This window comes from Siphateles boraxobius, unplaced genomic scaffold (assembly GCF_051911475.1).
Source record: "Siphateles boraxobius isolate OS27281-9 unplaced genomic scaffold, OSU_SipBor_1 12, whole genome shotgun sequence".
Classification (NCBI taxonomy): domain Eukaryota; kingdom Metazoa; phylum Chordata; class Actinopteri; order Cypriniformes; family Leuciscidae; genus Siphateles; species Siphateles boraxobius.
The window spans coordinates 9,474,385-9,500,571 of NW_027508722.1; the positions used below are offsets into that span (position 1 = coordinate 9,474,385).

Here is a 26,187-nt window from a genome sequence, read left to right on the forward strand (position 1 = left end):
TCCTCCTTCTTGCCGGGTTTCAGCACCAATGTAGCAAGGTTAGATGTTGTGGGAAGAAGGTGTTCCCGCACCGGCGAGCATTGCAAGACTTTAATAAATGTAAAATAAACAAATACCAAATGAAACTACTGTCACATATAACAAAACACAACATAAATCCAGGCCTGGCCTCTCTTGATCTCCACTGTCGTCACTCCTCCTTTATGCTTCCGTTCCTCCGTGAGAGATATGAGACCGGTGCGCCGTGCAGGTGTCGCTCATTAACATCTGCTAACACTTTATTTTTACTATAAGTAACTTGGCAACTACAAGTCAACTTATTCTCCTAACTCTAACCCTAGCACCTAACCATAACCTAACAGTCTACTGACAGTCTACTAATACTCTAATGAGAGTAAGTTGACATGTAGCTGCAAAGTTAAAGTTAGTAGAATGTCTAAAGTGGACTATCGAAATAAAGTGATCCGATAAATTAACTAAACTAATAACTTTTTTTACAACAAAAATGAGCAACTAGAAAAAAGTTTGATGAGACAAACTTTAAGTTGGCTTGAAAAAGCCGGACCAGAGAGTTTGAAGAAGTTTAAAGTAGTTTGAAGTCGGATAGATGGATTAGTTAGAAAAGAAAAGAAAGATTAGTTAGATAGACAGAAAGATTGGTTTCACTAAAAGAAAGATTAGTTAGAAAGAAAGAAAGATTAGTTAGAAAGAAAGAAAGAAAGATTAGTTTAAAAAGAGATAAAGAAAGAAAGATTAGTTAGAAAGAAAGAAAGAAAGAAAGAAAGAAAGAAAGAAAGAAAGAAAGAAAGAAAGAAAGAAAGAAAGAGATTAGTTAGAAAGAAAGATAGATTAGTTAGGAAGAAAAAAAGATAGATTAGTTAGAAAGAAAGAAAGATAGATTAGTTAGAAAGAAAGAAAGAAAGAAAGAGTGATTTGTTAGAAAGAAAGAAAGATATATATATATATTGGTTAGAAAGAAAGATAGATTAGTTAGAAAGAAAGAAAGATAGATTAGTTAGAAAGAAAGAAAGAAAGAAAGAAAGAAAGAAAGAAAGAAAAAGAAAGATAGATTAGTTAGAAAGAAAGAAAGAAAGAGATTAGTTAGAAAGAAAGATAGATTAGTTAGAAAGAAAAAAAGATAGATTAGTTAGAAAGAAAGAAAGATAGATTAGTTAGAAAGAAAGAAAGAAAGAAAGAAAAAGAAAGATGGATTAGTTAGAAAGAAAGAAAGATGGATTAGTTAGAAAGAAAGAAAGAAAGAAAGAAAGAAAGAAAGAAAGAAAGAAAGAAAGAAAGAGTGATTTGTTAGAAAGAAAGAAAGATAGATATATTGGTTAGAAAGAAAGATAGATTAGTTAGAAAGAAAGAAAGATAGATTAGTTAGAAAGAAAGAAAGAAAGAAAGAAAGAAAGAAAGAAAAAGAAAGATAGATTAGTTAGAAAGAAAGAAAGAAAGAGATTAGTTAGAAAGAAAGATAGATTAGTTAGAAAGAAAAAAAAGATAGATTAGTTAGAAAGAAAGAAAGATAGATTAGTTAGAAAGAAAGAAAGAAAGAAAGAAAGAAAGAAAGAAAGAAAGAAAGAAAGAAAAAGAAAGATGGATTAGTTAGAAAGAAAGAAAGATGGATTAGTTAGAAAGAAAGAAAGATGGATTAGTTAGAAAGAAAGAAAGAAAGAAAGAGATTAGTTAGAAAGAAAGATAGATTAGTTAGAAAGAAAAAAAGATAGATTAGTTAGAAAGAAAGATAGAAAGAAAGAAAGAGTGATTTGTTAGAAAGAAAGACAGATAGATAGATTGGTTAGAAAGAAAGATAGATTAGTTAGAAAGAAAGAAAGATAGATTAGTTAGAAAGAAAGAAAGAAAGAAAGAGTGATTTGTTAGAAAGAAAGAAAGATAGATTAGTTAGAAAGAAAGAAAGAAAGAAAGAAAGAAAGAAAGAGTGATTTGTTAGAAAGAAAGAAAGAAAGATAGATAGATTGGTTAGAAAAAGAAGATAGATTAGTTAGAAAGAAAGAAAGAGAGATTAGTTAGAAAGAAAAAAAGATAGATTAGTTAGAAAGAAAGAAAGATAGATTACTTAGAAAGAAAGAAAGAAAGAAAGAGTGATTTGTTAGAAAGAAAGAAAGATAGATTGGTTAGAAAGAAAGAAAGATTAGTTAAAAAGAAAGAAAGATAGATTAGTTAGAAAGAAAGAAAGATTAGTTAGAAAGAAAGAAAGATGGATTAGTTCCCTTTCAGTCGATAACGTCAGACGTAGTCGACGGTCGACTGAATGGGGATCACGCTAGGGAGCCTATCATCTTCTATTACTATTGAACGAGCCAATGTAATTTGGCGTGCGTGATTTGCATCACACACTCCGCCCCCGCGGCGCGGGTATAAATACGGAAGTGGATGCACGCACTAGTTGCCTTTCGCTTCGGAGCCGTTCGTCTTTGATGTCTCTGAAGAGTGCTGTTGTGTTCAACGAGCGAGTGTGTCGGTGTTCTTTCGGGAAGACCTCTCCAGTGTTGGTGTTCTACAGCGTGGTGCAGCGGTGATCGCGAGCTTCTCAGCTCTCAACTGCTGTTTTAACAGCATCAAATTTCTATTGTTTGTTTGTGTGTTGACGGTTGGTTAGAGGGCGAGAAGTGAGTGCTTCACTGTTAGTTGAAAGACTATTCAGTGTTTGCCGCGGTCATTCCCTGTGTGCTCCGGCACTGGTGACGGTCCCATTTCCTAAAAGAGCAACACGGGTGTGAGTGCGTCTTTTTCAAGATGCCATTCCATCCGTGCGTTTCTGGGTGCGGTCTGGCACTATACCCCTCTGACGGTCACGAAAGTTGTGTCGCATGTTTGGGCTTACAGCATGCTGAGGCAGCTTTCGTGGATGAGTCATGTTCTCACTGCGGGAACATGACCATCTCGGTGTTGAGATCTAGACTCGCCTTCGTCAAAAGCGTTGGTGCAGTCCCCACCTCTGGGCCCCGCCCTTGTTCTTCCTCTGGGTTACCTTCCCAGAGGAGGACTGGGGCGCCGTCCAAGCTGGGTGATCTGAGGATCACAGTGAGGGGTAATCCGCCCGGCCAGGCCCCGTGGGTCCCTCACTCCTCTATCACACCGCAACCGGTGGAGCTCCCCATTGGTCCCGCTGGTCCCTCTGTAATGGACAGGCCAGCCGTATCAATTGGGGCCCCTCCAGGGGATACGATGTCAATCGCAGCATCGGAGGGGGAGCTGAACTCTGGAGATGATGACTCGGCTGCACTGCCTCCCTCCGGGAGACCAGTGTTGCCTGAGCCAGATCCAGAGATGTCAGCTATGCTGAAAAAGGCCGCCGAGGCGGTAGGGCTCGTGTGGAACCCTCCACCGTGTCCCGAGCCGTCTCGGTTGGATGATTGGTATATCGGGGCGGGCCGTACTGGTTCTCAGTCCGCCGCCCCGGTTCCTTTCTTTCCTGAAGTGCATGAGGAGCTGACGAGGGCATGGATGGCACCTTTCTCTGCCAGAAACCGCCTGAGTAGCTCCTCCCCCCTCACTACCCTTGATGGGGGAGCGGTGAAGGGTTACGAGGCTATCCCTCCGGTGGAGCGGGCCGTTGCGATGCAGTTATGCCCAACGGCGGCCGCTTCCTGGAGAGGTGATCCTCGTCACCCCTCTAAAGCCTGTAAGTTCTCGTCCGCTCTTACGGGCAAGGCTTACAAAGCTTGTGGGCAAGCCACTTCCTCCTTGCATGCCATGGCGTTGCTCCAGGTCCACCAGGCCCAGGCACTCATGAACATGCACGAGGGTAGTTCGGACCGTGAGCTCATGGGTGAGCTCCGCACTGCAACTGACCTCGCCCTCCGGGCGGCGAAGGTTGCAGCTCGCGCGGTCGGTTCGGCGATGTCCACACTGGTGGTCCAGGAGCGCCATCTCTGGCTCAACCTGGCCGATATGAGAGAAGCGGACAAGGTTCGGTTCCTTCAGTTTCCCAGGTTGGGTTATTCGGCGACGCTGTGGAGAACTTTGCCCAACAGTTCTCTACAGCTCAGAAGCAGACGGAGGCCATCCGGCACATCCTGCCTCGGAGGGACGCTGCTGCCTACACCCGCCCACCGAGGTCAGATCCTCCGCCTGCTCGTCGCCGAGGGCGTCCGCCCGCAGCCGCCTCAGCTCCCGCCGGACCATCGCAGCAGCCTTCACACAGGTTCCGGCGTGGAGCCGGCCGCGGAGGGGGCGCCCAGCCTGCTCCAGGCGCTGCCAAGCCAGGTGGTAAGCATCAGCGCAAAAGAAAACGCTGAACCTGGTCGGGCTCTCAGGGATGGAAGAGTTGCTCGTGGAGTGGTCGCCGATCCACTCCCTCTGGCTGGTTGGAGGGCCGGCTGGAGTTTTTTGTTATGTGTGTGTCTGTTCCGCCGCTGGCCCCTATAAAAACGGGGTCAGCGGTACCCACATTTTCAGAAAAAGAGCAGATTTTCTATTCCTGAGTCCCAAGTGGACTAGTCTGGCGGGTGTGACCCTGTATTAGCCTTACATCCCTCAGCTTCCCTTGGTCGCCAGCAGGCAGCTTGGTGCGTTCGAGGACCCGGTCATCCGCCTTCTCACGCGCCCCCTGCCGCTTGTGGAGACAGGTAAGTGTTGCACAGCACACTAACACCACTCTCTCTACTTTGCTGCCCCACCTCAGGCTCGGCTACCCCGCTCAGGTCAGTGATAGTCATCACATTAGGTGTTGAGCAGACGTGCTCCTGAAAATTCAGTGATATTCATCACACCGAGTGTTGAGCTGTGCTCCTGACTTGTGCGTGCTTATCTTATCCTGCTGGCGAAGGATTTGATATAGCCGCCCTCCAGCCGGTACGAAGGCCAGTTGTAAACTCGTTCTTCGTGCTACTAGGTGGTGGGTCGGGACCATCTTGGCCCAAGATTGGTCTGCAGCTCCGACCTGAAAGACATGTGCTTAAGAACAGATCTCTACCTTCCGCACCGCAGGCCATCCTGTGGGTTGCGTGTAAGGGTGGAGTATCAGTACAGTGTCTTTCCCTTCGAGTGCTCCAGAGCCCGTTGGGTCTTCAGGTCAACTGGAAGAGAGTAATCTCGCCCACGGGCTTAGTATCTCTTTTTCAGTTTTGGAGATGGACTCGGTCTAACACGTTTCTCCAATGAGAATGTGTTCAGCTGGTGTTTGAAGTGAGAAAGGGCACTGGAAGAACTTTCAGAGGCTCCTGGGGTATATGGTAGTTGCAGCCATTGGCTTCCTCCATATGTGACCGCTTCAGCGCTAGCTTCATGATCGAGTCCCTAGGTGACCGTGGCAGAGCAGCTCACCCTGTGTGACTATAGTTCATCCCGGTCTGCTGCCAAACCCTCTTCAACAGAGGGGCCATGTACATGGGCGTGTTTTAACGGGGGCCTGGGCGACCCCCGACTACACGGGCATTCGTGCCTCGAGTTGTTAGACATTGCGACCGCTGCTGTCACAACTCACCCGTCACCTCCTCCTTGGAGTCAGAAGCTTCTGAGGACGCTTTGTTCCACTCTTCCCGCTTTACTCAATCGTGCCGCCATCGAGCCTCACGAGAGTTATAGCCAGGGCAAGTGGAGACTCCATCCCCTGGGTTTAGCTGGGCCATGACCATTCCAGGGCCGCTCAGTTGCCCCCCCGGTTTCGTCTTTCAGCCAGTGTTTGTGTAAACCTAGCGGACTACCCTTGGACAAACACTGGGTCTCAGCTGCCCCAGGGGCCCGCAGAAATGCGTTTAACCCCAGTGAGCCTTCTAAGAGTGACTGCGACTCATGGTCGCCTTGCGCCAGCTCAAGTCAGTGAAATCATCACACTTCATGTTGAGCAGAATTGCTCCTGTAGCTCAGTGAGTTCATCACACTCAGGTGTTGAGCAGAAATGCTCCTGTAGCTCAGTGAATTCGTCACACGCAGTGCTGAGCAGAAATGCTCCTGGTGCTCAGTGTAGTTCTTCGCACTCAAGTGTTGAGCAGAAATGCTCCTGAAGCTCAGTGAGTTTATCACATTCAGGTGTTGAGCAGGAATGCTCCTGAAGCTCAGTGAACTTGTCACACTCAAGTGCTGAGCAGAAATGCTCCTGTCGCTCAGTGAAGTTCTTCGCACTCAAGTGTTGAGCAGGAATGCTCCTGAAGCTCAGTGAACTTGTCACACCCAAGTGCTGAGCAGAAAATGCTCCTGAAGCCCAGTGATCTTCACATGTTGTGTTGAGCAATGCTCCTGTCTTTTGCGCCCGTCGCTTGCACCTACGTGCCAAGTCAGGAGAGGAACAGGTCTTCATAGTTGCCCCTTATTGGCCCAACTAGACCTGGTTCCCATCAACAGCCTTCCTGACTTCCCCTGAAAACTCTTTCGGGGACGGGGCACGATGGCACACGCGTTCTGCCCCCGGAGATCCCGGGCGGTCTTATATCTGAACGCGGAGGTTCAGGTGGCTATCACAAGAACATGTGATAGATACCATCACTTCTGCGAACACCCCCTAGAATTGGGTAGCGTGCTTACGCCTTTAGAAGTGGAACCTAGTCGTTGAGTGCGTCTTCTCTCCAGAGGAGATCCTGAAAGCTTTCGATCACTTCAGTGCTCTCTTTCCTGCAAAATGGGTTGCAGTAGGCTGTTTTCCTTCACCCTCAAAATGATGTTGCCTCGGTGTTTAAACGGCGCTCATCGTGTTGCAGGAGTATGCAGAAGCACGTTCTGATCGTCAGGTTCCTGAGGAGCAGGGTCTTGTAAATCCTTGTGTCCCTCTTTATCCTCTTGGGCCTTGCCTGAGCCACTGCAGGCAGTGAGTTAAAAAATCTGTTATATCAGTTCTCCTGCTCGCGTGGTCTCTACTAGAGGGTAGGGACTTGCTCGCGTATTGTGCCTGGAGTCTGGGCCGGCTAACTCTCACGAGCTGAGACCCCGGCTCGGATTGTGCCCAAGGTTCCCACCTCTCCCGTAATAGGAGCAGGTGGTGAGCCTGCAAGCGCTGCCCTGGAGGAGGCAGATCCAGCCCTGGCTTCTCTGTCCGTTCGCTTGGACGTGTACAGAATGCAAGTCATAGACCTCAGACCAGCTCTACAAATATCTGTTGGAATTCAGCAGAGAGGGAAGGCTGTTTCCATGCAAAGTTGCACTTAGTGCTTGCCTTCATTTCGGTAAAGATCCGAGATGCAACATGTCCACTTAGGTGTTGAGCTCCTCTATGATGAGTGTAAAGTGCTCCGCCTGGGCGTTGACGATATGCTTTGCTAAAACAGATTCTAGAGTTGGGGGCTGGACGACACCTAGTTGAACCGCTGCTTCCCGTGGGCTCCCTTCTAATGAAGCCAGTTTCACCGTGAGCCCGGTTCAAGTGTCGGCTTGCTGCGCCATTCCCCTCCTATGGACTGGATGCGTGCGCCTTTCTCCTCCAGTTGAGTTCCCTTAAAATTGAACCCTGTTGAGTTCCTCCACACCCCTCCGACGTCGGACGTGCGGAACGTCTGGTGTTAGGCCTACCACTCGTAAGCAGTGTGGAACCTGTGTTAGGCTGGGTCCATATGTTGCGGTCCCTACGGCGACCCCATATGTGTATTCTTCCACGATACGGCTCCCTGCGGCGAGCCCGTGTCTTCCCTCAGCAGAGTCTCTCATTGCCGTCAATGTCCGGTGTGTCTCCCCCGTCTTAGGCTGGAGTCACCCCAGTGACATTCCATATGTTAGACCGCCCGGTTTCCGCCCAGTTCATATGTGTATTCTGGGTTGGATGTGGCTTCCGCAGCGTCCCTTCCTTCCAATGTACGGGGAACGCTTTCCCAGTGGTCCTGTAGGAACAGCAGTGACTTCCCTGGCCTAAGCCCTGTCCTTCCCCGCCTTAAATTTGCGGGGGCATCAGGAGGCTTTTGTTTAGGCACTGGAAGGTGGCAGCTTTAGTGGCATTTTCAAAGGTTATCCCCATTCAGTCGACCGTCGACTACGTCTGACGTTATCGACTGAAAGGGAACGTCCTGGTTGCGTATGCAACCCACCGTTCCCTGAAGGAGGGAACGGAGGACGTAGTCCCCTTGCCACTACCGCTGGACCACCGCTGACCCCGGGTTACTCTCGGCTCCTCAGCGAAAAGCAACTAGTGCGTGCATCCACTTCCGTATTTATACCCGCGCTTAACCCATCCAAGTAAGTGCACACACATTAGGAGCAGAGTAGTGAGTAGTGTACACACACACACACTGCAAACGTGGATACACACACCCGGAGCAGCGGGCAGCCTTGAGTGGCGCCCGGGGAGCGATTGGGGGTTAGGTGCCTTGCTCAAGGACACCTCAGTCATATTCCTGCCGGTACTGGAATTGAACCAGCAACCTTTGGGTCACCAGTCCAACTCTGCTACCATTAGGCCATGACTGCCCCCAAAGAAAGAAAGAAAGAAAGAAAGAAAGAAAGAAAGAAAGAAAGAAAGAAAGAAAGAAAGAAAGAAAGAAAGAAAGAAAGAAAGAGAGATTTGTTAGAAAGAAAGAAAGATTAGTTAGAAAGAAAGAAAGAAAAATAGATAGATTAGTTAGAAAGAAAGATTAGTTAAAAAGAAAGAAAGAAAGATTCGTAAGAAAGAAAGAAAGATTAGTTAGATAGAATGAAAGAAAGATTAGTTAGAAAGAATGAAAGAAAGATTAATTAGAAAGAATGAAAGAAAGATTAGTTAGAAAGAAAGATTGGTTAGAAAGAATGAAAGAAAGATTAGTTAGAAAGAAAGAAAGATGGATCGGTTAGAAAGAAATCAGTAAGAAAGAAAGATGGATTAGTTAGAAAGAAAGAAAGAAAGAAAGAAGGATTAGTTAGAAAGAAAGGACTGATTAGTTAGAAAGAAAGATAGATCAGTAAGAAAGAAAGAAAGAAAGAAAGAAAGAAAGAAAGAAAGAAAGAAAGAAAGAAAGAAAGATTAGTTAGAAAGATAGATTAGTTAGAAAGAAAGAAAGAGATTAGTTAGAAAGAAAGATAGATTAGTTAGAAAGAAAAAAGATAGATTAGTTAGAAAGAAAGAAAGAAAGATTAGTTAGAAAGAAAGAAAGATTAGTTAGAAAGAAAGAAAGATAGATTAGTTAGAAAGATAGATAAATCAGTAAGAAAGAAAAAAGATAGATTAGTCAGAAAGAAAAAAGATAGATTAGTTAGAAAGAAAGAAAGATTAGTTAGAAAGAAAGAAAGATAGATTAGTTAGAAAGAGAGATAGATTAGTTAGAAATAAATATTAGTTAGAAAGAAAGATAGATAGATTGGTTAGAAAGAAAGAAAGATTAGTTAGAAAGAAAAAAAGATAGATTAGTTAGAAAGAAATATAGATAGATTTGTTAGAATGAAAGAAAGATAGATTAGTGAGAAAGAAAGAAAGAAAGATTAGTTAGAAAGAAAGATAGATAGATTTGTTAGAAAGAAAGATAGATAGATTAGTTAGAAAGAAAGATAGATAGATTAGTTAGAAAGAAAGAACGATAGATTAGTTAGAAAGAAAGATGGATAGATTAGCTAGAAAGAAAGATAGATTAGTTAGAAAGAAAGATAGATTAGTTAGAAAGAAAGAAAGAAAGATAGATTAGTTAGAAAGAAAGAAAGAAAGATAGATTAGTTAGAAAGAAAGATAGATAGATGAGTTAGAAAGAAAGAAAGATAGATTAGTTGGAAAGAAAGATAGATAAGTTAGTCAGAAAGAAAAAAGATAGACTAGTTAGAAAGAAAGATTAGTTAGAAAGAAAGAAAGATAGATTAGTTAGAAAGAAAGATAGATTAGTTAGAAAGAAATATTAGTTAGAAAGAAAGATAGATAGGTTAGAAAGAAAGAAAGATTAGTTAGAAAAAAGAAAGATAGATTAGTTAGAAAGAAAGATAGATTTGTTAGAATGAAAGAAAGATAGATTATTGATAAAGAAAGAAAGATAGATTAGTTAAAAAGAAAGATAGATTAGTTAGAAAGAAAGAAAGATAGATTAGTTAGAAAGAAAGAAAGATAGATTAGTTAGAAAGAAAGAAAGATAGATTAGTTAGAAAGAAAGATGGATAGATTAGTTCGAAAGAAAGACAGATTAGTTAGAAAGAAAGATAGATTAGTTAGAAAGAAAGAAAGAAAGAAAGAAAGATTAGTTAGAAAGAAAGAAAAAAGATAGATTAGTTAGAAAGAAATATAGATAGATTTGTTAGAATGAAAGAAAGATAGATTAGTGAGAAAGAAAGAAAGAAAGATTAGTTAGAAGGAAAGATAGATATATTAGTTAGAAAGAAAGAGATTAGTTAGAAAGAAAGATGGATAGATTAGTTAAAAAGAAAGAACGATAGATTAGTTAGAAAGAAAGATGGATAGGTTAGTTAGAAAGAAAGATAGATTAGTTAAAAAGAAAGATAGATTAGTTAGAAAGAAAGAAAGAAATATTAGTTAGAAAGAAAGAAAGATAGATTAGTTAGAAAGAAAGAAAGATAGATTAGTTAGAAAGAAAGAAAGATAGATTAGTTAGAAAGAAAGATAGATAGATTAGTTAGAAAGAAAGAATGATAGATTAGTTAGAAAGAAAAAAGATAGATAGATTTGTTATAAAAGAATGATAGATTCGTTAGAAAGAAAGAAAGATTAGTTAGAAAGAAAGAAAGATAGATAGATTAGTTAGAAAGAAAGATAGATTAGTTAGAAATAAATATTAGTTAGAAAGAAAGATAGATAGATTGGTTAGAAAGAAATAAAGATTAGTTAGAAAGAAAGAAAGAACGATAGATAGATTTGTTAGAATGAAAGAAATATAGATTAGTGAGAAAGAAAGATATATAAGTTAGTCAGAAAGAAAAAAGATAGATTAGTTAGAAAGAAAGAAAGATTAGTTAGAAAGAAAGAAAGATAGATTAGTTAGAAAGAAAGATAGATTAGTTAGAAAGAAATATTAGTTAGAAAGAAAGATAGATAGATTGTTAGAAAGAAAGAAAGATAGATTAGTGAGAAAGAAAGAAAGATAGATTAGTTAGAAAGAAAGATAGATTAGTTAGAAATAAAGAAAGATAGATTAGTTAGAAAGAAAGAAAGATAGATTAGTTAGAAAGAAAGATAGATTAGTTAGAAAGAAAGAACGATAGATTCGTTAGAAAGAAAGATGGATAGATTAGTTCGAAAGAAAGACAGATTAGTTAGAAAGAAAGATAGATTAGTTAGAAATAAAGAAAGATAGATTAGTTAGAAAGAAAGAAAGATAGATTAGTTAGAAAGAAAGATAGATTAGTTAGAAAGAAAGAACGATAGATTCGTTAGAAAGAAAGATGGATAGATTAGTTCGAAAGAAAGACAGATTAGTTAGAAAGAAAGATAGATTAGTTAGAAAGAAAGAAAGAAAGAAAGAAAGATTAGTTAGAAAGAAAAAACATAGATGAGTTAGAAAGAAAGAAAGATAGATTAGTTAGAAAGATAAAAGATAGATAGATTAGTTAGAAAGAAAGAAAGAAAGATGGATTAGTCAGAAAGAAAGAAAGATGGATTAGTCAGAAAGAAAGAAAGAAAGAAAGAAGGATTAGTCAGAAAGAAAGGATTGATTAGTTAGAAAGAAAGATAGATCAGTAAGAAAGAAAGAATGAAAGAAAGAAAGAAAGAAAGAAAGATTAGTTAGAAAGATAGATTAGTTAGAAAGAAAGACAGAGATTAGTTAGAAAGAAAGAAAGATAGATTAGTTAGAAAGAAAAAAGATAGATTAGTTAGAAAGAAAGAAAGAAAGATTAGTTAGAAAGAAAGAAAGATTAGTTAGAAAGAAAATAAGAAAGATAGATTAGTTAGAAAGAGAGATAAATCAGTAAGAAAGAAAAAAGATAGATTAGTTAGAAAGAAAGAAAGCAAGATTAGTTAGAAAGAAAGATAGATTAGTTAGAAAGAAAGAAAGATAGATTAGTTAGAAAGAAAGATAGATTAGTTAGAAATAAATATTAGTTAGAAAGAAAGAAAGATAGATTAGTTAGAAAGAAAAAAGATAGATTAGTTAGAAAGAAAGAAAGAAAGATTAGTTAGAAAGAAAGAAAGATTAGTTAGAAAGAAAATAAGAAAGATAGATTAGTTAGAAAGATAGATAAATCAGTAAGAAAGAAAAAAGATAGATTAGTTAGAAAGAAAGAAAGCAAGATTAGTTAGAAAGAAAGAAAGATTAGTTAGAAAGAAAGAAAGATAGATTAGTTAGAAAGAAAGATAGATTAGTTAGAAATAAATATTAGTTAGAAAGAAAGAAAGATAGATTAGTTAGAAAGAAAGAAAGATAGATTAGTTAGAAAGAAAGAAAGATAGATTAGTTAGAAAGAAAGAAAGATAGATTACTTAGAAAGAAAGATGGATAGATTAGTTCGAAAGAAAGACAGATTAGTTAGAAAGAAAGATAGATTAGTTAGAAAGAAAGAAAGAAAGAAAGAAAGATTAGTTAGAAAGAAAGAAAAAAAGATAGATTAGTTAGAAAGAAATATAGATAGATTTGTTAGAATGAAAGAAAGATAGATTAGGGAGAAAGAAAGAAAGAAAGATTAGTTAGAAAGAAAGATAGATAGATTAGTTAGAAAGAAAGATAGATAGATTAGTTAGAAAGAAAGATAGATAGATTAGTTAGAAAGAAAGAACGATAGATTAGTTAGAAAGAAAGATGGATAGATTAGTTAGAAAGAAAGATAGATTAGTTAGAAAGAAAGATAGATTAGTTAGAAAGAAAGAAAGAAATATTAGTTAGAAAGAAAGAAAGATAGATTAGAAAGAAAGAAAGAAAGATACATAGATTAGTTAGAAAGAAAGATAGATAGATTAGATAGAAAGAAAGAAAGAAGGAAAGATAGATTAGTTAGAAAGAAAGATGGATAGATTAGTCAGAAAGAAAGAAAGAAAGAAAGAAAGATTAGTTAGAAAGAAAGAAAGATAGATTAGTTAGAAAGAAAGAAAGATAGATTAGTTAGAAAGAAAGATAGATAGATTAGTTAGAAAGAAAGAAAGATAGATTAGTTGGAAATAAAGATAGATAAGCTAGTCAGAAAGAAAAAAGATAGATTAGTTAGAAAGAAAGAAAGATTAGTTAGAAAGAAAGATAGATTAGTTAGAAAGAAATATTAGTTAGAAAGAAAGATAGATAGGTTAGAAAGAAAGAAAGATTAGTTAGAAAAAAGAAAGATAGATTAGTTAGAAAGAAAGATAGATTTGTTAGAATGAAAGAAAGATAGATTAGTGAGAAAGAAAGAAAGATAGATTAGTTAGAAAGAAAGATAGATTAGTTAGAAAGAAAGAAAGATAGATTAGTTAGAAAGAAAGATGGATAGATTAGTTAGAAAGAAAGAAAGAAAGAAAGAAAGATTAGTTAGAAAGAAAGAAAGATAGATTAGTTAGAAAGAAAGAAAGATAGATTAGTTAGAAAGAAAGATAGATAGATTAGTTAGAAAGAAAGAACGATAGATTAGTTGGAAATAAAGATAGATAAGTTAGTCAGAAAGAAAAAAGATAGATTAGTTAGAAAGAAAGAAAGATTAGTTAGAAAGAAAGATAGATTAGTTAGAAAGAAATATTAGTTAGAAAGAAAGAAAGATGGATTAGTTAGAAAGAAAGATAGATTAGTTAGAAAGAAAGAAAGATTAGTTAGAAAGAAAGAAAGATAGATTAGTTAGAAAGAAAGATAGATTAGTTAGAAAGAAAGATAGATTGGTTAGAAAGAAAGAAAGAAAGATTAGTTAGAAAGAAAGAAAGATAGATTAGTTAGAAAGAAAGATAGATAGATTTTTTAGAATGAAAGAAAGATAGATTAGTGAGAAAGAAAGAAAGAAAGAAAGATTAGTTAGAAAGAAAGAAAGATAGATTAGTTAGAAAGAAAGAACGATAGATTAGTTAGAAAGAAAGATAGATTAGTTAGAAAGAAATATTAGTTAGAAAGAAAGATAGATAGATTGGTTAGAAAGAAAGAAAGATTAGTTAGAAAAAAACAAAGATAGATTAGTTAGAAAGAAAGATAGATAGATTTGTTAGAATGAAAGAAAGATAGATTAGTTAGAAAGAAAGATAGATAGATTAGTTAGAAAGAAAGATAGATTAGTTAGAAAGAAAGAACGATAGATTAGTTAGAAAGAAAGATAGATAAGTTAGAAAGAAAGATAGATTAGTTAGAAAGAAAGATAGATTAGTTAGAAAGAAAGAAAGAAAGAAAGAAAGAAAGATTAGTTAGAAAGAAAGAAAGATAGATTAGTTAGAAAGAAAGAAAGATAGATTAGTTAGAAAGAAAGATAGATAGATTAGTTAGAAGGAAAGAAAGATAGATTAGTTGGAAAGAAAGATAGATAAGTTAGTCAGAAAGAAAAAAGATGGATTAGTTAGAAAGAAAGAAAGATTAGTTAGAAAGAAAGATAGATTAGTTAGAAAGAAATATTAGTTAGAAAGAAAGATAGATAGGTTAGAAAGAAAGAAAGATTAGTTAGAAAAAAGAAAGATAGATTAGTTAGAAAGAAAGATAGATTTGTTAGAATGAAAGAAAGATAGATTAGCGAGAAAGAAAGAAAGATAGATTAGTTAGAAAGAAAGATAGATTAGTTAGAAAGAAAGAAAGATAGATTAGTTAGAAAGAAAGAAAGATGGATTAGTTAGAAAGAACGATAGATTAGTTAGAAAGATAGATAGATAGATTAGTTAGAAAGAAAGATAGATTAGTTAGAAAGAAAGAACGATAGATTAGTTAGAAAGAAAGATAGATTAGTTAGAAAGAAAGAAAGAAAGATAGATAGATTAGTTAGAAAGAAAGATAGATAGATTAGTTAGAAAGAAAGAAAGAAGGAAAGATAGATTAGTTAGAAAGAAAGATAGATTAGTTAGAAAGAAAGATAGATTAGTTAGAAAGAAAGAAAGAAAGAAAGAAAGAAAGATTAGTTAGAAAGAAAGATAGATTAGTTAGAAAGAAAGATAGATAGATTAGTTAGAAAGAGATAGATAGATAGATAGATAGATAGATAGATAGATAGATAGATAGATACGTTTATTAGTACATATAGAATGGTGGTTTTATTGAGTATAGGGCTTCAGGGAGTTTAGATTTGAGTTTTTGTGTTGTACACTACTGGGCCACCGTAGTCTTGGCTCAATTTGAACATGTTCCAATGAAAGTCAATGGGATTTTTATGGTTTTTAATATTAATTTTTAAGAAATCTGAAAGTCAAATCAGTCTGAAAAGATATAGCACACTAAGTCAGAACAGTCTGAAGGTCTGACCCGAGTTTGGAGTTTGTAGAGTTAAAGCTCTAGGAGGAGTAGCAAGCAGAACATTTTGGGTCAGAAGAATAAGAATAACTAGAAAAAGTTCGTCGAGACAAACTTTAAGTTGGCTTGTGAAAGTTTGGACCAGAAAGTTTAAAGAAGTTTAAAGTAGTTTGAAGTTTACATTAGTTTAATATGTAAACTAGTTTAAAATGTAAATTATTTTGAAGTTTAAAGTAGTTTGGAGTTTAAATTAGTTTATAGTTTAAATTAGTTTAAAGTTTAAATAAGTTTGAATTTTAAAGTAGTTTGAAGTTTATATTAGTTTCTAGGGTGTTCTGGGTGGTTGCTAGGGTGTACTGGTTGGTTGCTAGGCAGTTGCTAGGGTGTTCTGGGTGGTTGCTATGGTGTTCTAGGCTTTTTTGGGTGGTTGCTATGGTGTTGCTAGGATGTTTTAAGATATTTTGGGTGGTTGCTAGGGTGTTCTGGGTGGTTGCTAGGGTGTTCTAGGATATTTTGGGTGGTTGCTATGGTGTTGCTAGGGTGATTTAAGGTATTTTGGGTGGTTGCTAGGGTGTTCTGGGTGGTTGCTATGGTGTTGCTAGGGTGTTCTAGGGTTTTTTGGGTGGTTGCTATGGTGTTGCTAGGGTGATTTAAGGTATTTTGGGTGGTTGCTAGGGTGTTTTGGGGGGTTGCTAGGCAGTTGCTAGGGTGTTCTGGGTGGTTGCTAGGGTGTTCTAGGGTATTTTGGGTGGTTGCTATGGTGTTGCTAGGGTGATTTATGGTATTTTGGGTGGTTGCTAAGGTGTTCTGGGTGGTTGCTATGGTTTTGCTAGGGTGTTCTAAGGTATTTTGTGTGGTTGCTATGGTGTTGCTAGGGTGTTTTAAGGTATTTTGGGTGTTCTGGTGGTTGCTAGGGTGTTCTAGGTTTTTTTATGTGGTTGTTATGGTGTTGCTAGGATGTTTTAAGGTATTTCGGGTGGTTGCTAGGGTGTTCTGGGTGGTTGCTAGGCAGTTGCTAGGGTGTTCTGGTAGTTGCTAGGGTGTTGTTAGGGTGTTCTAGGGTATTTTGGGTGGTTGCTATGGTGTTGCTAGGGTTATTTAAGGTATTTTGGGTGGTTGCTAGGGTGTTCTGGGTGGTTGCTAGGCAGTTGCTAGGGTGTTCTGGGGGTTGCTAGGCAGTTGCTAAGGTGTTCTAGGGTATTTTGGGTGGTTGCTATGGTGTTGCTAGGGTGTTTTAAGGTATTTTGGGTGGTTGCTAGGGTGTTCTGGGTGGTTGCTAGGCAGTTGCTAGGGTGTTCTGGTAGTTGCTAGGGTGTTGCTAGGGTGTTCTAGGGTATTTTGGGTGGTTGCTATGGTGTTGCTAGGGTTATTTAAGGTATTTTGGGTGGTTGCTAGGGTGTTCTGGGTGGTTGCTAGGCAGTTGCTAGGGTGTTCTGGGGGTTGCTAGGCAGTTGCTAGGGTGTTCTAGGGTATTTTGGGTGGTTGCTATGGTGTTGCTAGGGTGTTTTAAGGTATTTTGGGTGGTTGTTAGGGTGTTCTGGGTGGTTGCTAGGCAGTTGCTAGGGTGTTCTAGGGTATTCTGGGTGGTTGCTATGTTGTTGCTAGGGTATTTAAGGTATTTTGGTTGGTTGCTAGGGTGTTCTGGGTGGTTGCTATGGTGTTGCTAGGGGGTTCTACGCTATTTAGGATGGTTGCTAGGGTGTTGCTAGGGTGTTTTAAGGTATTTTGGGTGGTTGCTAGGGTGTTATGGGTGGTTGCTATGGTGAACTATTTATGAATTTAAAAGTTCATAAGTGTATGAATTTATGAAAATTTATAAGTGTATGAATTCATGAGTTTATAAGTGTACGAGTTTATGAGTTTATGATTTCATGAGTTCATAAGTTTATGAATTCATGAGTTTATAAGTGTACGAGTTTATGAGTTTATAAGTTTAAATGAGTGAGAGTTCAGAGTTTATTCATTCATGAGTTTGAGTTCATAAGTGTATGAATTCATGAGTTCATAAGTGTATGAGTTCATAAGATTATGAATTCATGAGTTCATAAGTGTATGAATTCATGAGTTTATAAGTGTACGAGTTTATGAGTTTAGAGTTTATAAGTTTAAATGAGTAAGAGTTCATGAGTTTATAAGTGTATGAGTTTATAAGTGTACGAGTTTATGAGTTTAGAGTTTATAAGTTTAAATGAGTCTAAGAGTTCAAGTTTAGAGTTTATTAATTTATTATGAGTTTAATAGTTTAAGTGTAGATAGAAAAGTGTCATAGATAGATTAGTTTATTAGTTTAAATGAGTCTCAATGGCTCATAGTATATAGAATGGCAGTTTGATTCAGTCTAGGGCTTCAAGGAGTTTAGATTTGAATTTTTGACAGTTGGCCAGTTTGAAAATCTGAACATTCCGCAATGTTAAGTCAATGGGAGTTTTTTTCCGAGTTTGATCGTCATTTTTAGGAAAACCGTAAGTCCGATCAGTTAGAAAAGATATAGCACACTAAGTCAGAACAGTCTGAGTGTCTGAGCCGAGTTTGGAGTTTGTAGAGTTAAAGCTCTAAGAGGAGTTAGAGTCAAAAATTTTAGTGGTAATAAAAAGAATAATAACTAGAAAAAGTTTGTCGAGACAAACTTTAAGTTGGCTTGTGAAAGTTTGGACCAGAAAGTTTAAAGAAGTTTAAAGTAGTTTGAAGTTTATATTAGTTTAATATGTAAATTAGTTTAAAGTGTAAATTAGTTTGAAGTTTAAAGTAATTTGAAGTTTAAATTAGTTTATAGTTTTAATTAGTTTAAAGTTTAAATAAGTTTAAATTAGTTTAAAGTTAAAAGTATTTAGAAGTTTAAATTAGTTTAAAGTTTAAAGTAGTTTGAAGTAGGTTGAAGTTTAAATTAGTTTATAGTTTAAATTAGTTTAAAGTTGAAATTTAGTTTGAATTTTAAAGCAGTTTGAAGTTTATATTAGTTGCTAGGGTGTTCTGGGTGGTTGCTAGGCAGTTGCTAGGGTGTTCTAGGGTATTTTGTGTGGTTGCTATGGTGTTGCTAGGGTGATTTAAGGTATTTTGGGTGGTTGCCAGGGTGTATAGTTTATATTAGTTGCTAGGGTGTTCTGGGTGGTTGCTAGGCAGTTGCTAGGGTGTTCTAGGGTATTTTGGGTGGTTGCTATGGTGTTGCTAGGGTGATTTAAGGTATTTTGGGTGGTTGCCAGGGTGTTCTGGGTGGTAGCTAGGCAGTTGCTATGGTGTATTGGGTGGTTGCTATGGTGTTGCTAGGGTGTTCTAGGCTTTTTTGGGTGGTTGCTATGGTGTTGCTAGGATGTTTAAAGGCATTTTTGGGGGTTGCTAGGGTGTTCTGGTGGTTGCTAGGGCGTTGCTAGGGTGTTCTAGGGTATTTTGGGTGGTTGCTATGGTGTTGCTAGGGTGATTTAAGGTATTTTGGGTGGTTGCTAGGGTGTTCTGGGTGGTTGCTAGGCAGTTGCTAGGGTGATTTAAGGTATTTTGGTTGGTTGCTAGGGTGTTCTGGTGGTTGCTAGGGCGTTGCCAGGGTGTTCCAGGGTATTTTGGGTGGTTGTTATGGTGTTGCTAGGGTGATTTAAGGTATTTTGGGTGGTTGCTAGGGTGTTCTGGTGGTTGCTAGGGCGTTGCTAGGGTGTTCTAGGGTACTTTGGGTGGTTGCTATGGTGTTGCTAGGGTGATTTAAGGTATTTTGGGTGGTTGCTAGGGTGTTCTGGGTGGTTGCTAGGCAGTTGCTAGGGTGATTTAAGGTATTTTGGTTATTAGTTAGTAATAAATAATAATAAAGATAGTAAAGGATTACTTTTTGAGAAAGAAAGAAAGATTAGTTAAGAAAAGAAAGAAAGAACAAAAGAAATAATAGAAAGAAGTAAAGAAAGATTAGTTAGAATGAAAGATAGAAGGATTAGTCAGAAAAAAAGAAAGATGGATTTGTTAGAAAGAAAGATAGATAGAAAGATGGATAGATTAGTTAGAAAGAAAGAAAGAAAGAAAGAAACAATGATTAGTTAGAAAGAAAGAAAGAATGATTAGTTAGAAAATATTCTTGAGAAAGAAAGAAAGATTAAATAGAAAGAAAGAAAGATTAGTTAGAAAGAAAGATAGATTAGCTAGAAAGAAAGAAAGACTAGTTAGAAAGAAAGATAGAAAAAAAGATTAGTTAGAAAGAAAGAAAGAAAGATTAGTTAGAAAGAGAAAGAAAGATGGATTAGTTAGAAAGAAAGATGGATTAGTTAGAAAGAAAGAAAGATTAGTTAGAAACAAAGAAAGATTAGTTAGAAAGAAATATAGATTAGAAAGAAAGATTAGTTAGAAAGAAAGATAGATTAGTTAGAAAGAAAGAAAGATTAGTTAGAAAGAAAGAAAGAAAGAAAGAAAGATAGAAAGAAAGAAAGAAGAAAGATTAGAAAGAAAGAAAGAAAGAAAGAAAGAAAGAAAGAAATAAAGAAGAAAGATTAGTTAGAAAGAAAGAAAGAAAGAAAGAAAGAAAGAAAGAAAGAAAGAAGAAAGATTAGTTAGAAAGAAAGAAAGAAAGAAAGAAAGATTAGTTAGAAAGAAAGAAAGAAAAAGTAAAAAAGAAAGAAAGAAAGAAAGAAAGAAAGAAGAAAGATTAGTTAGAAAGAAAGAAGAAAGATTTGTTAGAAAGAAAGAAAGAAAGAAAGATTAGTTAGAAAGAAAGAAAGAAGAAATATCAGTTAGAAAGAAAGAAAGAAAGAAAGAAAGAAAGAAATATTAGTTAGAAAGAAAGAAAGAAAGAAAGAAAGAAGAAAGATTAGTTAGAAAGAAAGAAGAAAGATTAGCTAGAAAGAAAGAAAGAAAGAAGAAAGATTAGTTAGAAAGAAAGAAAGAAAGAATTAGTTAGAAAGAAAGATTAGTTAGAAAGAAAGAAAGAAAGAAAGAAAGAAAGAAAGAAAGAAAGAAAGAAAGAAAGAAGAAAGATTAGTTAGAAAGAAAGAAAGAAAGAAAGAAAGAAAGAAGAAAGATTAGTTAGAAAGAAAGAAAGAAAGAAAGAAGAAAGATTAGTTAGAAAGAAAGAAAGAAAGAAAGAAGAAAGATTAGTTAGAAAGAAAGAAAGAAAAAGAAAGAAAGAAGGAAAGAAAGAAAGATTAGTTAGAAAGAAAGAAAGAAAGAAAGAAAGAAGAAAGATTAGTTAGAAAGAAAGAAAGAAAGAAAGAAGAAAGATTAGTTAGAAAGAAAGAAGAAAGATTAGTTAGAAAGAAAGAAGAAAGATTAGTTAGAAAGAAAGAAAGAAAGAAAGAAAGAAAGAAAGAAAGAAAGAAAGAAAGAAAAAAGAAAGATTAGTTAGAAAGAAAGAAGAAAGATTAGTTAGAAAGAAAGAAAGAAAGAAAGAAAGAAGAAAGATTAGTTAGAAAGAAAGAAAGAAGAAAGATTAGTTAGAAAGAAAGAAAGATTAGTTAGAAAGAAAGAAAGAAAGAAGAAAGATTAGTTAGAAAGAAAGAAAGAAAGAAGAAAGATTAGTTAGAAAGAAAGAAAGAAAAAGAAAGAAAGAAAAAGAAAGAAAGAAAGAAAGGAAGAAAGAAAGAAAGAAAGAAAGAAAGAAAGAAAGAAAGAAAGAAAGAAAGAAGAAAGATTAGTTAGAAAGAAAGAAAGAAAGAAGAAAGATTAGTTAGAAAGAAAGAAAGAATTAGTTAGAAAGAAAGATTAGTTAGAAAGAAAGAAAGAAAGAAAGAAAGAAAGAAAGAAAGAAAGAAAGAAAGAAAGAAAGAAGAAAGAATAGTTAGAAAGAAAGAAAGAAGAAAGATTAGTTAGAAAGAAAGAAAGAAAGAAGAAAGATTAGTTAGAAAGAAAGAAAGAAAAAGAAAGAAAGAAAGAAAGAAAGAAAGAAAGAAAGAAAGAAAGAAAGAAAGAAAGAAAGAAGAAAGATTAGTTAGAAAGAAAGAAAGAAAGAAAGAAAGAAGAAAGATTAGTTAGAAAGAAAGAAGAAAGATTAGTTAGAAAGAAAGAAAGAAAGAAAGAAAGAAAGAAGAAAGATTAGTTAGAAAGAAAGAAAGAAGAAAGATTAGTTAGAAAGAAAGAAAGAAAGATTAGTTAGAAAGAAAGAAAGAAAGAAGAAAGATTAGTTAGAAAGAAAGAAAGAAAGAAAGAAAGAAAGAAGAAAGATTAGTTAGAAAGTAAGAAAGAAAGAAAGAAAGAAAGAAAGAAAGAAAGAAGAAAGATTAGTTAGAAAGAAAGAAAAAGAAAGAAAGAAAGAAAGAAAGAAAGAAAGAAAGAAAGAAAGAAAGAAAGAAAGAAAGAAAGAAAGAAAGAAAGAAGAAAGATTAGTTAGAAAGAAAGAAAGAAAGAAGAAAGATTAGTTAGAAAGAAAGAAAGAAAGAAGAAAGATTAGTTAGAAAGAAAGAAAGAAAGAAAGAAGAAAGATTAGTTAGAAAGAAAGAAATAATTAGTTAGAAAGATTAGTTAGAAAGAAAGAAAGAAAGAAAGAAAGAAAGAAAGAAAGAAAGAAGAAAGATTAGTTAGAAAGTAAGAAAGAAAGAAAGAAAGAAAGAAAGAAAGAAAGAAAGAAAGAAGAAAGATTAGTTAGAAAGAAAGAAAAAGAAAGAAAGAAAGAAAGAAAGAAAGAAAGAAAGAAAGAAAGAAAGAAAGAAAGAAAGAAAGAAAGAAGAAAGATTAGTTAGAAAGAAAGAAAGAAAGAAGAAAGATTAGTTAGAAAGAAAGAAAGAAAGAAGAAAGATTAGTTAGAAAGAAAGAAAGAAAGAAAGAAAGAAGAAAGATTAGTTAGAAAGAAAGAAAGAAGAAAGATTAGTTAGAAAGAAAGAAAGAAAGATTAGTTAGAAAGAAAGAAGAAAGATTAGTTAGAAAGAAAGAAAGAAAGAAAGAAAGAAGAAAGAATAGTTAGAAAGAAAGAAAGAAAGAAAGAAGAAAGATTAGTTAGAAAGAAAGAAAGAAAGAAAGAAAGAAGAAAGATTAGTTAGAAAGAAAGAAAGAAAAAGAAAGAAAGAAAGAAAGAAAGAAAGAAAGAAAGAAAGAAGAAAGATTAGTTAGAAAGAAAGAAAGAAAGAAAGAAAAAAGAAAGATTAGTTAGAAAGAAAGAAAGAAAGAAGAAAGATTAGTTAGAAAGAAAGAAAGAAAGAAAGAAAGAAAGAAGAAAGATTAGTAAGAAAGAAAGAAAGAAAGAAAGAAAGAAAGAAAGAAAGAAAGAAAGAAAGAAAGAAAGAAAGAAAGAAAGATTAGTTAGAAAGAAAGAAAGAAAGAAAGAAAGAAAGAAAGAAGAAAGATTAGTTAGAAATAAAGAAGAAAGATTAGTTAGAAAGAAAGAAGAAAGATTAGTTAGAAAGAAAGAAAGAAAGAAAGAAAGAAAGAAAGAAAGAAAGATTAGTTAGAAAGAAAGAAAGAAAGATTAGTTAGAAAGAAAGAAAGAAAGAAGAAAGATTAGTTAGAAAGAAAGAAAGAAAAAGAAAGATTAGTTAGAAAGAAAGAAAGAAAAAGAAAGAAAGAAAGAAAGAAAGAAAGAAGAAAGATTAGTTAGAAAGAAAGAAAGAAAGAAGAAAGATTAGTTAGAAAGAAAGAAAGAAAGAAAGAAGAAAGATTAGTTAGAAAGAAAGAAAGATTAGTTAGAAAGAAAGAAAGATTAGTTAGAAAGAAAGAAGAAAGATTAGTTAGAAAGAAGAAATATTAGTTAGAAAGAAAGAAAGAAGAAATATTAGTTAGAAAGAAAGAAAGAAAGAAAGAAAGAAAGAAAGAAAGAAAGAAAGAAAGAAAGAAAGAAAGAAAGAAAGAAAGAAAGAAAAAAGAAAGATTAGTTAGAAAGAAAGAAAGAAAGAAGAAAGATTAGTTAGAAAGAAAGAAAGAAAGAAGAAAGATTAGTAAGAAAGAAAGAAAGAAAGAAAGAAAGAAAGAAGAAAGATTAGTTAGAAAGAATGAAAGAAAGAAAGAAAGAAAGAAAGAAAGAAAGAAAGAAAGAAAGAAAGAAAGAAGAAAGATTAGTTAGAAAGAAAGAAGAAAGATTAATAAGAAAGAAAGAAGAAAGATTAGTTAGAAAGAAAGAAAGAAAGAAAGAAAGAAAGAAAGAAAGAAAGAAAGAAAGAAAGAAAGAAAGATTAGTTAGAAAGAAAGAAAGAAAGAAAGATTAGTTAGAAAGAAAGAAAGAAAGAAAGAAAGAAGAAAGATTAGTTAGAAAGAAAGAAAGAAAGAAGAAAGATTAGTTAGAAAGAAAGAAAGAAAAAGAAAGAAAGAAAGAAAGAAAGAAAGAAGAAAGATTAGTTAGAAAGAAAGAAAGAAAGAAAGAAAGAAAGAAAGAAAGAAAGAAAGAAAGAAGAAAGATTAGTTAGAAAGAAAGAAAGAAAGAAAGAAAGAAAGAAAGAAAGAAAGAAAGAAAGAAAGAAAGAAGAAAGATTAGTTAGAAATAAAGAAGAAAGATTAGTTAGAAAGAAAGAAGAAAGATTAGTTAGAAAGAAAGAAAGAAAGAAAGAAAGAAAGAAAGAAAGAAAGAAAGAAAGATTAGTTAGAAAGAAAGAAAGAAAGATTAGTTAGAAAGAAAGAAAGAAAGAAGAAAGATTAGTTAGAAAGAAAGAAAGAAAAAGAAAGATTAGTTAGAAAGAAAGAAAGAAAAAGAAAGAAAGAAAGAAAGAAAGAAAGAAGAAAGATTAGTTAGAAAGAAAGAAAGAAAGAAGAAAGATTAGTTAGAAAGAAAGAAAGAAAGAAAGAAAGAAAGAAAGAAGAAAGATTAGTTAGAAAGAAAGAAAGATTAGTTAGAAAGAAAGAAAGATTAGTTAGAAAGAAAGAAGAAAGATTAGTTAGAAAGAAGAAATATTAGTTAGAAAGAAAGAAAGAAGAAATATTAGTTAGAAAGAAAGAAAGAAAGAAAGAAAGAAAGAAAGAAAGAAAGAAAGAAAGAAAGAAAAAAGAAAGATTAGTTAGAAAGAAAGAAAGAAAGAAAGAAGAAAGATTAGTTAGAAAGAAAGAAAGAAAGAAGAAAGATTAGTAAGAAAGAAAGAAAGAAAGAAAGAAAGAAAGAAAGAAAGAAGAAAGATTAGTTAGAAAGAATGAAAGAAAGAAAGAAAGAAAGAAAGAAAGAAAGAAAGAAAGAAAGAAGAAAGATTAGTTAGAAAGAAAGAAGAAAGATTAATAAGAAAGAAAGAAGAAAGATTAGTTAGAAAGAAAGAAAGAAAGAAAGAAAGAAAGAAAGAAAGAAAGAAAGATTAGTTAGAAAGAAAGAAAGAAAGAAAGATTAGTTAGAAAGAAAGAAAGAAAGAAAGAAGAAAGATTAGTTAGAAAGAAAGAAAGAAAGAAGAAAGATTAGTTAGAAAGAAAGAAAGAAAAAGAAAGAAAGAAAGAAAGAAAGAAAGAAAGAAAGAAGAAAGATTAGTTAGAAAGAAAGAAAGAAAGAAAGAAAGAAGAAAGATTAGTTAGAAAAAAGAAAGAAAGAAAGAAAGAAAGAAGAAAGATTAGTTAGAAAGAAAGAAAGATTAGTTAGAAAGAAAGAAAGATTAGTTAGAAAGAAAGAAGAAAGATTAGTTAGAAAGAAGAAATATTAGTTAGAAAGAAAGAAAGAAGAAATATTAGTTAGAAAGAAAGAAAGAAAGAAAGAAAGAAAGAAAGAAAGAAAGAAAAAAAGAAAGAAAGAAAGAAGAAAGATTAGTTAGAAAGAAAGAAAGAAAGAAAGAAGAAAGATTAGTTAGAAAGAAAGAAAGATAGATTAGTTAGTAAGAAAAAAAGAAAAAAGAAATATTAGTTAGAAAGAAAGACAGAAAGAAAGAAGAAAGATTAGCTAGAAAGAAAGAAGAAAGATTAGTTAGAAAGAAACCCAGAACCTAGGGTGAACCTAGAACCTAGGGTGTTCTGGGTGGTTGCTAGGCAGTTGCTAGGGTGTTCTGGTGGTTGCTAGGGTGTTCTAGGGTATTTTGGGTGGTTGCTATGGTGTTGCTAGGGTGATTTAAGGTATTTTGGGTGGTTGCTAGTGTGTTCTGGGTGGTTGCTAGGCAGTTGCTAGGGTGTTCTGGGGGTTGCTAGGCAGTTGCTAGGGTGTTCTAGGGTATTTTGGGTGGTTGCTATGGTGTTGCTAGGGTGTTTTAAGGTATTTTGGGTGGTTGCTAGGGTGTTATGGGTGGTTGCTATGGTGAACTATTTATGAATTTAAAAGTTCATAAGTGTATGAATTTATGAAAATTCATAAGTGTATGAATTCATGAGTTTATAAGTTTATGAGTTTATGTGTACGAGTTTATGAGTTTACAGTTTATAAGTTTATATGAGTAAGAGTTCAGAGTTTATTAATTAATGAGTGTGAGTTCATAAGTGTATGAATTCATGAGTTTATAAGTGTACGAGTTTGAGTTTATGATTTCATGAATTCATAAGTTTATCAATTCATGAGTTTAAAAGTGTACGAGTTTATGAGTTTATGAGTTTAGAGTTTATAAGTTTAAATGAGTAAGAGTTCATGAGTTTATAAGTGTATGAGTTTATAAGTGTACGAGTTTATGAGTTTAGAGTTTATACGTTTAAATGAGTCTAAGAGTTTAAGTTTAGAGTTTATTAATTTATTATGAGTTTAATAGTTTAAGTGTAGATAGAAAAGTGTCATGATAGATGAGTTTATTAGTTTAAATGAGTCTCAATGGCTCATATAGTATATAGAATGGCAGTTTGATTCAGTCTAGGGCTTCAAGGAGTTTAGATTTGAATTTTTGACAGTTGGCCAGTTTGAAAATCTGAACATTCCGCAATGTAAAGTCAATGGGAGTTTTTTCCGAGTTTGATCGTAGTTTTTAGGAAAACCGTAAGTCCGATCAGTTAGAAAAGATATAGCACACTAAGTCAGAACAGTTTGAATGTCCGTGCCGAGTTTGGAGTATGTGGAGTTAAAGCTCTAGGAGGAGATAGAGTTGGAAATTTTAGTCTCAGAAAAAGAATAATAATAACTAGAAAAAGTTCGTCGAGACAAACTTTAAGTTGGCTTGTGAAAGTTTGGACCAATAAGTTTGAAGAAGTTTAAATTAGTTTAAAGTTTAAATTAGTTTAAATTTTAAAGTAGTTTGAAGTTGAAATTAGTTTAAAGTTT

At 34.8% G+C, this 26,187-nt stretch overlaps 1 long non-coding RNA gene across 1 annotated transcript; it reads left to right on the forward strand.

Moving 5' to 3' along the window:
• Positions 1–523: 523 nt before the first annotated feature.
• On the forward strand, positions 524–24,753 carry LOC143715691 (uncharacterized). The gene is made up of 3 exons (XR_013195870.1): positions 524–701; positions 8,849–8,945; positions 24,694–24,753. It is a non-coding gene; the product is annotated as an uncharacterized LOC143715691 (long non-coding RNA).
• The last annotated feature ends 1,434 nt before the right edge of the window (positions 24,754–26,187 follow it).